We start from the raw sequence: 12,178 nt of genomic DNA, 5'->3' as shown, positions 1-12,178 counted from the left end.
TCACTGGATGAAAGTAGGCAAGTGGTTGTAACCAAGTTTCATAGGCACTTTTCATAAAACTAGTACTAAATGGACCTGCATCAAGAACAACTCATAGATCACAGTTATGAGTGATACTTGATTAAAAGGTGCTATCTTTGTATCCTTAACACCTGAGATACATAGTGGAACTTAAGTGTAGGGAGTGATGTGTTTTGTGTTGGATTAATGTCTAACTCCATAACTATAATTGGTAAGACTTGACCCGACCCGGCATGGTCCATTTGGGTTGCATGACATCGGGACAATTGGATAGACAAGATGAGGAAAAAGGATACTAGTGATTTATATTAATATATTATAAGTTCTAATATATTAATATATAATCATATTATTTAATTAGTATTGATCAAGAATTAATTTATAATTAATTAAGTGATCAAAAGGAACTAATTAAATATGGACTCTAAGATATATGTGTGTGATGGGCCAAGTTCATTTAGGTTGGGCTAAGGTTTCATGGATAGTCCATGGAGTGTTTAACCCATGGATCATATGAAATGAAAGATCATGGGTATTAGGGTTTAACCCTAATCTCCACACTATATAAAGATGTCCTTGGTTGGTGAAATGGGCACTAGTGTGTGTACACAAAAGGGCAAGGCCGATTTCACTAGAGAGAACCAAAGTATCCTTATTCTCAAGGTTATTCCAAGTGTTCATGGTGTTGTGTGAACCATTTGAGGTGTCACACTTGGGGCACTAGGCACTCAAGCTTCATGAAGACAAGTTACATCAAAAAAAGGTATGTATTCTATCTATTTTATTACCCAAGTATATGATATTTGTATGCTAGTATAAGGTAATATCTTGGAAACTTCATATTTGCATGTATAATAGAGAAAACATAGATCCAAGGTATTTAGGGTTGTATGTGCACCATAGGATGTTGTAGTATACTAAAACCCAACAGTGGTATCAGAGACATGGGTTGTTTTCTGTTATATTCATGCAAATGTTTGATTTTCAAAGTTGAAAAAAAAAGAAAAAAAACATGAAGTTTGTCAAATTTTAAGATAATTACTTGTTTTGTGAAAAACTAATTATTTGTAAAATTTGAATCATTTGCTATATGAGTTGAATTAGGTCAAATTTAGTAAAAGATAAAATGATATGATTATTTTATTAGTTTTAAAAGTTTGATCTAAATGTTTTAAGGAGTTACAAATTTTGTCATAAAATTTTAGAGCTCAAAAAGTTTTTTTAAAGTTGTGATCTTATGTGTTTTGAAACCTCCATAAGTTATGGATATGAAAAGGTTTTAAAAAAAATTGATTCAAAGTTTATATGGAGTTAAAAAATTTGGTGTTAATGTTTTAAAGAATTCCATAACTTATTCTTAAGTTATGGAACATGAAAAGTTTCATCATAAAACAAGCATTTAACTTCATAAGTTATGGATTTCCAAAAGTTCTATGTTTCCTTGATTTATGAGTTAGTTTAGATTAATGGAATTTTTTTTTTTTTTGTGTTTTAGTTGGTTTCAATCCTAATTAATCTAAAAGTTGTTCATAAAATGTGTTTTTTTGTAACTTGTCCTCAAGTTATATGAAAAGTCACATTTATGAATCTTAAAAACTCATAAATATGCCTTAGGTTACAAAAAAATGAAGAGTCTTTTCTTATAAATAGTTTTTATGGCTCCATAACTTGTCCTCAAGTTATGGATGTCCAAGAGTCTCTTCATTAAAAGTTTTAAAGCTTTACTTAAAACTCATAAGTTATGAAAATCCAAGAGTTTTGAATAGTTTCAAAACTTGCCCTCAAGTTTTGGAATTTGAAAAGTTTTCTCTAATGAATACTTTAATTCCAAGTTAAGCCCTTAGAATTTTAAAAGTTAAAATTCAACCCTTATACTTTATAATATTATAAGTTAATAATATATATATGTCCACTCTCACCCACCGCTTCCTTGACTGGTGGAGGGTCGTTAGCCGAACAGGTAGGACAAGGACTATAGTTCTCCCTTCATTAAAAGTATTAATGATAAATACTACGTAACTAAACCTTTTATTAATTCTCAATCTTAGTTACTTAGGAAAATGTGAATAAGGTGCTAATCCATGAAATTACACTTTGCACTTTGTTTAAACCGTTAGTGGAGCGTGTGTGGTTAACCGGCACACTAACCTGGATTTAACAAAGTAGGCAAAGGGTAACTTAATATTTATCATAGTATCGGTGGAGCTCGTGTGGTTAACCGGCACATCGATTGAGGGGTAAATATTAAGGGTACCAAGTATATTTGCATGGTTACTTCACACCTTGTTTTGTGAACCTCGGCATCCCAGTCACAAAACCTGAAGGGCACACTCGAGATTGAAACATGCCATTGAAAAGTTCAATGAATCTCAAAAGATCTAGGAGTTTCAAATCCAAGTAATTAAATTATTTCGTTTTTCATGGTGGAAATTGGTAAATCGTCATTTACCTACCTTCAACTATTTTATAACTCGGATTACGGCATCCCTCTTCCAGTTATAAATAGGTTGTTGGATCCTAGCCTTAATATTTCATATTGGGTGTTATATTAAGGACTTTAGATCAACTATCTTGAATATCTCCCAAAAGATGTCTAGTTCAGACATCTATGATCTTCCCAAATCTCTTGAAACTTTACTTCCTCCACCTCCTCCAATTATTCTCCCTAACCCACAAGTTCAAGGTCACTCAAGCCCTAATGGCAAGCAAGGTCTATGGATGGTCCATGGAGCTTTTAACCCATGGATCCTATGTAAATGAAAGGTCATGGGTATTAGGGTTTACATGGATGTAACCCTAATCCTCCATAATATATAAAGGGGTCCTTGGCTCACAAAATTGGCACAAGTGTGTGAAAATAAGAGTGGGCCGATTTTTGTGTGCATACATATTCTCTCAAGTTCTTCCAAGGTGTTTTGGTGATTTGTGATTCCATTTGAGGCTTCTACACTATTGGGGCTAAGCTCTTAACGCTTGAAGACATCAAGCTACATCAAAAGGTATGTCATCTAACTAGAACTTTGTAGTATAGGTGCTTCATAATATGCTAGTTAGGATGAAACTTTGGAATAGTTAATATTTGCATGTATAATAGAGAAAACATAGATCCAAGGTTTATAGGGTTGCATGTACACCATAGGAGTGTTAAAATGCTCAAAACCCAACAGTGGTATCAGAGCCAGGTTGTTTTCTATTATATTGATGCAAATGTTTTATTTTCAAGTTGAAAAAAAAAGGAAAAAAAAACATGACGTTTGTCAAATTTTAAGATAATTACTTGTTTTGTGAAAAACAAATTATTTGTAAAATTTGAATCATTTGTTATATGAGTTGAATTATGTCAAATTTAGTAAAAGATAAAATGATATGATTATTTTATTAGTTTTAAAAGTTTGATCTAAATGTTTTAAGGAGTTACATATTTTGTCATAAAATTTTGGAGCTCAAAAGTTTTTTTTAAAGTTGTGATCTTAAGGGTTTTTGAAACTTCCATAAGTTATGGATATGAAAGTTTTTTTAAAAAAAAAAATGGATTCAAAGTTTTTATGGAGTTACAAAATTTGGTGTTAATGTTTTAAAGAATTCCATAACTTGTTCTTAAGTTATGGAACATGGACAGTTTCATCATAAAACACCATTAATTCCATAAGTTATGGAATCCAAAGGTTTTCAAGAATTACAAAACTTGCCCTCAAGTTTTGGAATTTGAGAAAAGTTTTTTATGAAAAAAAGAATTGAATTCTAGAACTCTTGGGTTCATAACTTAAACAATTAATTAAATGGTTTTAATTTTGAGTTTAATAATTGGAATTATGATGTTTTGTTGAATAGTTCAAATTAACTCTTATGGACTTTATTAATAGTTAATTAAAGCGTTTAATTAAAAGAGTATTATTAAATCCATAAATATATGGTTTGAGTTTAATTAAATTAAAAGTCTAGTTTAATTAATAGATTAAACCACCACGTATTTTAAATGTCTAAAATACACCCTTATACTATTATAATATTAAAAGTTTAATATATTATATGTATAAGAGCAAGTCGTCTTACCATTAGTAAGCCTCATTCACGAAGCCGGTCTATAAGGGGGGTATAAGGTTACTGCCTATAAAATGGCAGGTTAATGGGTGTCCACTCTCACTCACCGTTTCCTTGACCGGTGGAGGGTCGTTAGCCGAACAGGTAGGACAAGGACTATAATTCTCCCTTCATTATAAGTATAATGATAAATACTAAGTAACTAAACACTTATAAATTTCCAATCTTAGTTACTTAGGAAAATGTGAATAAGGTGCTAATCCATGAAATTACACTTTGCACTTTGTTTAAGCTGTTAGTGGAGCGTGTGTGGTTAACCGGCACACTAACCTGGACTTAACAAGGTAGGCAAAGGGTAACTTAATGTTTATCATAGTATCGTTGGAGCGTGTGTGGTTAACCGGCACATCGATTGAGGGGTAAATATTAATGGTACCAAGTATATTTGCATGGTTACTTCACACCTTGTTTTGTGATCCTCGGCATCCCAGTCACAAAACCTGAACGGCACACTCGAGATTGAAACATGCCATTGAAAAGTTCAATGAATCTCAAAAGAATCTAGGAGTTTCAAAACCAATTAAAACCTAATAATACATTTCGTTTATCTTGGTGGAAATTGGTGAATCGTCATTCACCTACCTTCAAATATTTTATAGCTTGGATTACGGCATCCCTCTTCCAAGTTATAAAATAGTTTGTTGGGTCCTAGCCTTAATATATCATATTGGGTGTTATATTAAGGACTTAAATCAACTTTACGTGAATTTCTCCCATTGTTGATGTCTGGTTTAGACAACAATGATCTTCCCAAACCAAGCTTTCCTAATGAATATGACTTCCCGAGTTTGGCTCATGGAAGTCATACTTCTCTTCCTCCACCTCCTCCAATTATTCTCCCTAACCCACAAGTTCAAGGTCACTCAAGCCCTAATGGCAAGCAAGGTCTATGTGTGATCACATCTTAGAGATGAAGTCACATATTGACAAGCCCGGAGAGTTGGGTGTCAAAGTCTTGAGAAAGTTGGATGTCCAATCACTTTCTAAGTCACATAGTGAGTTCCTTTGGGACTACTATGAAACAGACTATGACATGAACCTTAATGATCATATCTATTTGCTTGGTGCTGCTGAATCAGCAATGATTTGGAACGATAGTAAAGCAAATTTGATTAGAAGATCAACTTCCCAAAAACTTTATGGACAGTGACAATGGTGACACTGGAAATCCAGAAAAAGCATTCTCTTCCCAATGGAAAGGGATTGGCCATAGTCAACCCGGTTGACCAAATGGTAAAGAGAAAGGCTAAGTCTGAGATAGTCCCATTACCAAATGGTCCATATGTTTATTTTGCCAAAGGAAGGGGCGTTGATTGCAAAGCTGCCAAATTTACCTAAGGATGTTAAAGTCAATAATTTTGACTCTACATCAGGTAGAGCCCATTATCTAACTCTGTTAAGTTCTATTCTGAGATCCTCATTACATGATGTGACTGGGTCACATGTTGATGTTTTAAGAATCAAAGAATAGAGAGAAATCTTAAAGGAAGTATATGCTGATTCTGATCGCGAAGGTGGATTTCGATCGCATCAGAATTTTGAGCAGTTTCTTAAGAAGTTATGATATATTGCTAAGGAATAGATAACAACAATTTTCCATGTGGATTGTAAGGATAAGTTTTTCCGCAAAGTTTTAAAATAAAAGAAAATTGTTTAATTTTATTTATTTGAAGTGTCCTTACAATGGCATTTGTGGAAAATTGTTGCTTATATGATTCCACTGACAGCAATATTGGAAAATGGATTTGATTCTTTCATTTGTGGTAGTGTCTAAATTTACCAAATCAGGAAAGTTCCTCATCGACCAAGTTTCAATTGGACCGAAACTTGGAATCATGCAAGTTGAATAGTATGATGAATGAGAACTTTCAAGCATTGGAAAATCAAGACTAATTACTTGTTCACATGGATGTGTGAGTCAAGTGAAGGACTAAAGGGATCGAGTACACATTCTTGTGCACTGGTCATGTCCACCACAAAGCTCGTTAAGACTATTTGATTTACTAAAGTTTAGTAAATATGGTTATACTTACAAGTTTAAGTATAATTCTGAAACATTGGAAAAGTCTCAATGTATGGCAGAACGAATGGGAAGAATCAAATTAGGCAGAAAGATAAAAGTTTCTCAAATCTGAAAAGATGGGAGAGTACTTTAGTATCATGTGTGAAGTGTTTGTCTTGATAAAGAATCCGCACTATCTCTTGAATATTTGGCAAGATAGTCTTATATGTCAAGAGGACAGTGGGAGTCTTAAAGATCCTAAAAAGAATTTCAAGAACTAATCAAGAATAAAACCTGAGGTTCTTCACTAGCACACGACTTGAGGTTTATAACCTATCGTGTTGACATATTCTGTGCCCATTCCAGTTAAAGTTGGCTTTGCATAGGAGTTCTAAAAGTTCTCAATTGGTTGCATAACAACTGTTGGATAAGGTGTCTAAGTCCATAACTATTTCTGGTATTTACTTGACCCGACCCGGCATGGTCCATTTGGGTTGCATGGCACCATGCAATTGGATAAACTAAAATGAGAGAAATAACACTTATGGTTTATTAATATATTATAAGTTCTAATATATTAATAATATTATTTAATTAGTTTGATCAAGAATTAATTTAGAATTAATTAAGTGATCAAAAGATAACTAATTAAATATATGGGTAGATTATGTAAATCTTCCATATCTTATATAGTGGGCTAAGAGGCTCCATGGATTATCAAGTTGGGTTCCACCCATAGGATGCTTCATGGATGCTCCATGGGAGTTACAAACCCATGGGTCATGGAAATGAAGAGTCAGGACACATTAGGGTTTACATGGTGTAACCCTAGATGTGTCAACACTATATAAGAAACCCATTCTCCACCAAAATCGGCTACACATAAGAAACAAGATGGCTAGGCCGATTTTAGAAGTGTGTATTCTCTCTAAAGTCATTCCAAAAGCATTTGGTGTTGTGTGAAGCATTTGAGGCATCACACTTGGGGTGCTAGGCTCACAAGGTTTCAAGGATCATAAGCAACAACAAGGTAAGTTATTCTATCTTTCATGCAAGTTAAAATTTGTTCCCCATGTAAGCTAGATAGGAATATAACCTTGGAATTCAACTTTGCATGATAATTAGACAAACATAGATCCAAGGTTATTAGGGTTGCATATACACTTAGGAAGTGTTAGAATGCTCAAAACCCATCAGTGGTATCAGAGCATGGTTCGTTTGTTGTTTTTTTTTTGTGTGCAAACAGCTTGAAAAAAAATCGTTTTTTTGTTTTCTGCTCGTATGAAAGTTTGCACATTTGTTGCTGGAAATGGACCAGAAACATTACCCTAAACTGTTTTGATGTTTTAAAGCTTGTTTTAGATGGTGTAATGTTTATGCTAATCCATTTACAATGGCAATTATTAAAGTTACAAGTTTTTTTAAGTGTAATTTTTGATTCTTGAAAGTGTTCATATTCATGTTCTTGAACTTATGAAGATTAGATGATCATAGGAATTGTTTGTAACCTTCATGGTAGTTTAATTCATGATCATAATGTGTTTTAATGGAGTCCATAACTTGTCCTCAAGTTATGGAAAACCAAAAGTCTCACTTTTATTAAAGCCATTAAAAGAACACAAGAGTTATAAAAATGAAGAGTCTTCATTTTTTATTACTCAATTAATTCATAAGTTATAAGAAATGAAAAGTTTTGGAAGTTTACAAAACTTGCCCTCAAGTTTTGGAACATGTAAAGTCTTGATTAAAACTTTAGTTCCAAACCTTAGAATTTTAAAAGTTAAAATTCAACCCTTATACTTTATAATATTATAAGTTACTAATATATATATGTATAACGTCAAGTCATCTTACCGCTAGTACGCCTCATTCACGAAGCCGGTCTATAAGGGGGTATAAGGTTGTTGCCTATAAAATGGCAACTTAATGGGTGTCCACTCTCACCCACCGCTTCCTTGATCGGTGGAGGGTCGTTAGCCGAACGGGTAAGACAAGGACTTATAAATTTTCATTAAAAGTATGATGAATATTATAAAGTAACTAAATGCTTTTATTAAATTCCCAATCTTAGTTACTTTAGGAAAATCTGAATAAGGTGCTAATCCATGAAATTACAATTTACACTTTGTTTAAGTCGTTGGTGGAGCGTGTGTGGTTAACCGGCACACTAACTTGGACTTAACAAGGTAGGTAAAGGGTGACTTAAGGTTTACCATAGCATCGGTGGAGCGTGTGTGGTTTACCGGCACATCGATTGAGTGATAAACCTTGAGGGTACCAAGTGATTTGCATGGTTACTTCACACCTCGTTTTGTGATCCTCGGTATCCCAGTCACAAAACTTGGAGGGCACACTCGAGATTGAAACATGCCTTTGAAAAGTTCATTGAATCTCAAAAGAATTGAGGAATTTCTAAGAACCAATTAAAAACCTAATATTTATATTTCGTTTTTCATGGTGGAAATTGGTGAATCGTCATTCACCTACCTTTCAAATATGTTATAGCTTGGATTACGGCATACCTCTTCTAAGTTATAATATATTGTGATTGGATCCTAGCCTTAATATTACATTTGGGTGTTTTATTAAGGACTCTCTTAATATCTAAACTAATATGTTCTCTTCTTTCAGATGTCTTCAAACAATGTTGCTTCTGGCTCTAATCCTAATGGCTCCTTTACCCTTATGAACTTGTGTGGGAAAGTCACTTTTGATGGATCCAACTTCAATGAATGGATCAGAAACATCAGGATGATTACCCGCTACGAGGACAAAGAATATATCCTTGACAAGGAGCTTAAGGAGATTGACGAGACCACTGCAACTCCACAGGAGATCGCTGACTTCCGGGCACATGAAAGGGATGCTACAAAAGTGGCATGCATCATGTTGGCCACCATGACAGCGGAACTCCAAAAGTCCTATGAGGACTTCTACCCTTTTGAAATGCACCAAGATCTGATGGAAAGATACCATCAAAGTGCACGACAAGAGAGGTATGAAATCATATGCTCTATCATAACAACCATGATGAAGGACGGGGAATCCGTCACGAGCCACATGCAGAAAATGCAAAGGTATGTGGATCGGTTGCTAAAGCTTAATGTGAACTTCCCTGAGGAGCTTGCAATAGATATCATTTTGCACTCCTTACCATCGTGATATGATCAATTCCGCATGACATATCACATGAATAAGGAAGAGGTCACACTCAGCAAACTTTAGGGACTCCTCAAGACCGCAGAAACAGGTCTTAAGGGTAAGTCGGTTGTTAACACTCATACTCCAAACTCCGCCCCGATTTTGGCAATCGGGAAAGGTAGAGGGAAGAAGAGGAAGAGCTCTTCGAAGGGTACCAAGGCTAGGACCCTTGATGGCTCTTCTTCAAGTGGAACCAAGAAAGGTTTTGTCACTCCTTCTTCTGACCCTAAAGAGGCTGAATGCTTTTATTGCCATGAAAAGTCACATTGGAAGCGGAACTGCCCAAAGTACCAGCAAGATGTGAAGGATGGGAAAGTTAAACCCAACCATGCAGATATTTACACTATCTTATCTAATAACTCACCCCATTCTAACTCTTGGGTCCTTGATACCTGTTGTGGTATTCATATCTGTTCTGATTTGCAGGGACTAAGAAGAAGTGAGAATGTGGAGCATGGAAGAATAAACTTAATCATGGGGAATAGGAAAGCTTTACCTGTCACCAAGATTGGAGTTTATACTTTATCGCTAAGTAGTGGGTTTAGTTTAGATTTGAATAAATGTTGTTATTCGCCAGAAATGGCAAGAAATATTATTTCCTTTCATGCATTGTATAAACAAGGTTTCACCTTTTCATTTGATAATGAAGTTGGTTCGATTAATGCTTTCTTTAATAATGTTCTTTATTTTAAAGCATTACCTTGTGATGGTGTGTATGAAACTGTATCTGTGGTTGATAACTTAGGAAATAATGTATTGTGTATTGATTCTGTTAATGATAATAACTTGGATAAAGCATCATTATGGCATTGTCGTCTTGGACATATAAGCAAGAAACGCATAGGCCAACTCCAAAAGGATGGAGTAGTGGAGTCATTTGACCTAAAGTCAGATGATAGTTGCGAATCATGCTTACTTGGAAAAATGACAAAGTCACCCTTCACAGGTTCTTGTGAGAGAGGTGAAGGTTTGTTGGATCTTATACACACGGATGTGTGTGGGCCCTTCAAACATGCCACAAGGGATGCTAATCGTTATTATTTGACTTTTACTGATGATTACAGTAGATATGGATATGTCTACTTAATCAAGCATAAGTCAGAGACTTTTGAGAGGTTTAAAGAGTTTAAACAGGAAGTCGAGAATCAATTGGGCAGGAACATTAAGATGCTTCGATCTGATTGAGGTGGTGAGTATCTTAGTTCAGAGTTCCTCCACTATCTTAGGGAATGTGGGATTGTCTCACAATTGACACCTCCCAGGACACCGCAGTTGAATGGTGTAGCTGAGAGGCGTAATCGAACCTTGTTGGATATGGTTCGTTCCATGATGAGTCGAGCTTCGCTACCAATCTCATTTTAGGGGTATGCCTTAGAGACTGCCGCCCATATCCTTAATCTATTTCCCACAAAGAAAGTTGCCAAAACTCCTCATGAGATGTGGACTGGTAAAGTACCCAAACTAGACCACATTAAGATTTGGGGTTGCGAGGCTTTCGTGAGGTGCGAGACTCATGATAAGCTCGAACCTCAAAGTGAGAGGTGTATTTTCATCGGCTACCCACGGAAATCCTTTGATTACCTCTTCTACAGACCTAGTGAGAATGTGGTCTTTGTAGCTAGGAGGGCTTTTTTTCGAGAGAGAGAGTTCATAAGCCAAGGAGACAGTGGGAGGCAAGTTGACCTTGAAGAAATTCAAGAGTCAAGTGGTGAAGGAACTTCAAACCCTAGCACTAAACTTGAGGAGGAAACTTCTGTTGAGCCAATTGACAAGTCTGTACCTCTGAGGCGTTCCACAAGGGTTAGGAATGCACCTGAGCATTACTATGGATTCCATATTACTGCGGAAGGTGATACACTTATCAGTGATGAGACACTGATAGGTCTGGATGAACCTAACAGTTACGCGGAAGCCATGGCAGGCCCTGAGTCAGCCAAGTGGAAAGAGGCAATGGACAGCGAGATATAGTCCATGTATGACAATCAAGTTTGGAACTTAGTTGAGAATGTACCAGGTCGTAAGACTGTAGGGTGCAAATGGATCTTCAAGAAGAAGACCGACATGTATGGTAATGTACACACTTATAAGGCACGACTGGTTGCAAAGGGTTTCTCACAAACTCCAGGAGTTGATTATGATGAGACCTTTTCTCCAGTGGCCAAGATTAAGTCTATTAGGGTTCTGTTATCCATAGCCGCATTTCATGACTATGAAATATGGCAAATGGATGTCAAAACCGCTTTCCTTAATGGAAAGTTGGCTGAGGATGTTTACATGAGTCAGCCAGAGGGTTTTGTCAATACAGAGTACCCTAATAAAGTATGTAAGCTTGAGAAATCCATTTATGGGTTAAAGCAGGCACCTCACATATGGAATCTTTGTTTTGATGAGAAAGTCAAAGAATTTGGCTTTTTAAAGAGTGAAGATGAATCTTGTGTCTATATCAAGGCTAGTGGGAGTATAGTCAGCTTTTTGGTACTGTATGTGGATGACATACTACTCATAGGAAATGACATCCCAACCCTGCAGGGAGTAAAGTCCTGGCTTAGGAAGTGTTTCTCTATGAAGGACCTAGGAGAAGCTGCCTATATTCTAGGGATAAGGATCTCGAGAGACCGGAGTAAAAGACTAATTGGACTTAGTCAGAGTACTTACTTGGATACGATGTTGAAGAGATTCGGCATGCAAGACTCCAAGAAAGGAGATTTACCCATCCAGAGTAATGCCAGATTGAGTAAGACATAAAGCCCTAGTACTGAGGCTGAGATAGCATAAATGAGTCGAATACCTTATGCTTCGGCTGTAGGATCGATCATGTATGCTATGACGTGTACTCGACCTGATGTAGCCTTT

This window comes from Lactuca virosa, chromosome 7 (genome assembly GCF_052849685.1).
Source record: "Lactuca virosa cultivar CGN04683 chromosome 7, Lactuca_virosa_CGN04683_v6, whole genome shotgun sequence".
Lineage (NCBI taxonomy): Eukaryota > Viridiplantae > Streptophyta > Magnoliopsida > Asterales > Asteraceae > Lactuca > Lactuca virosa.
This window is presented reverse-complemented; position numbering follows the sequence as displayed.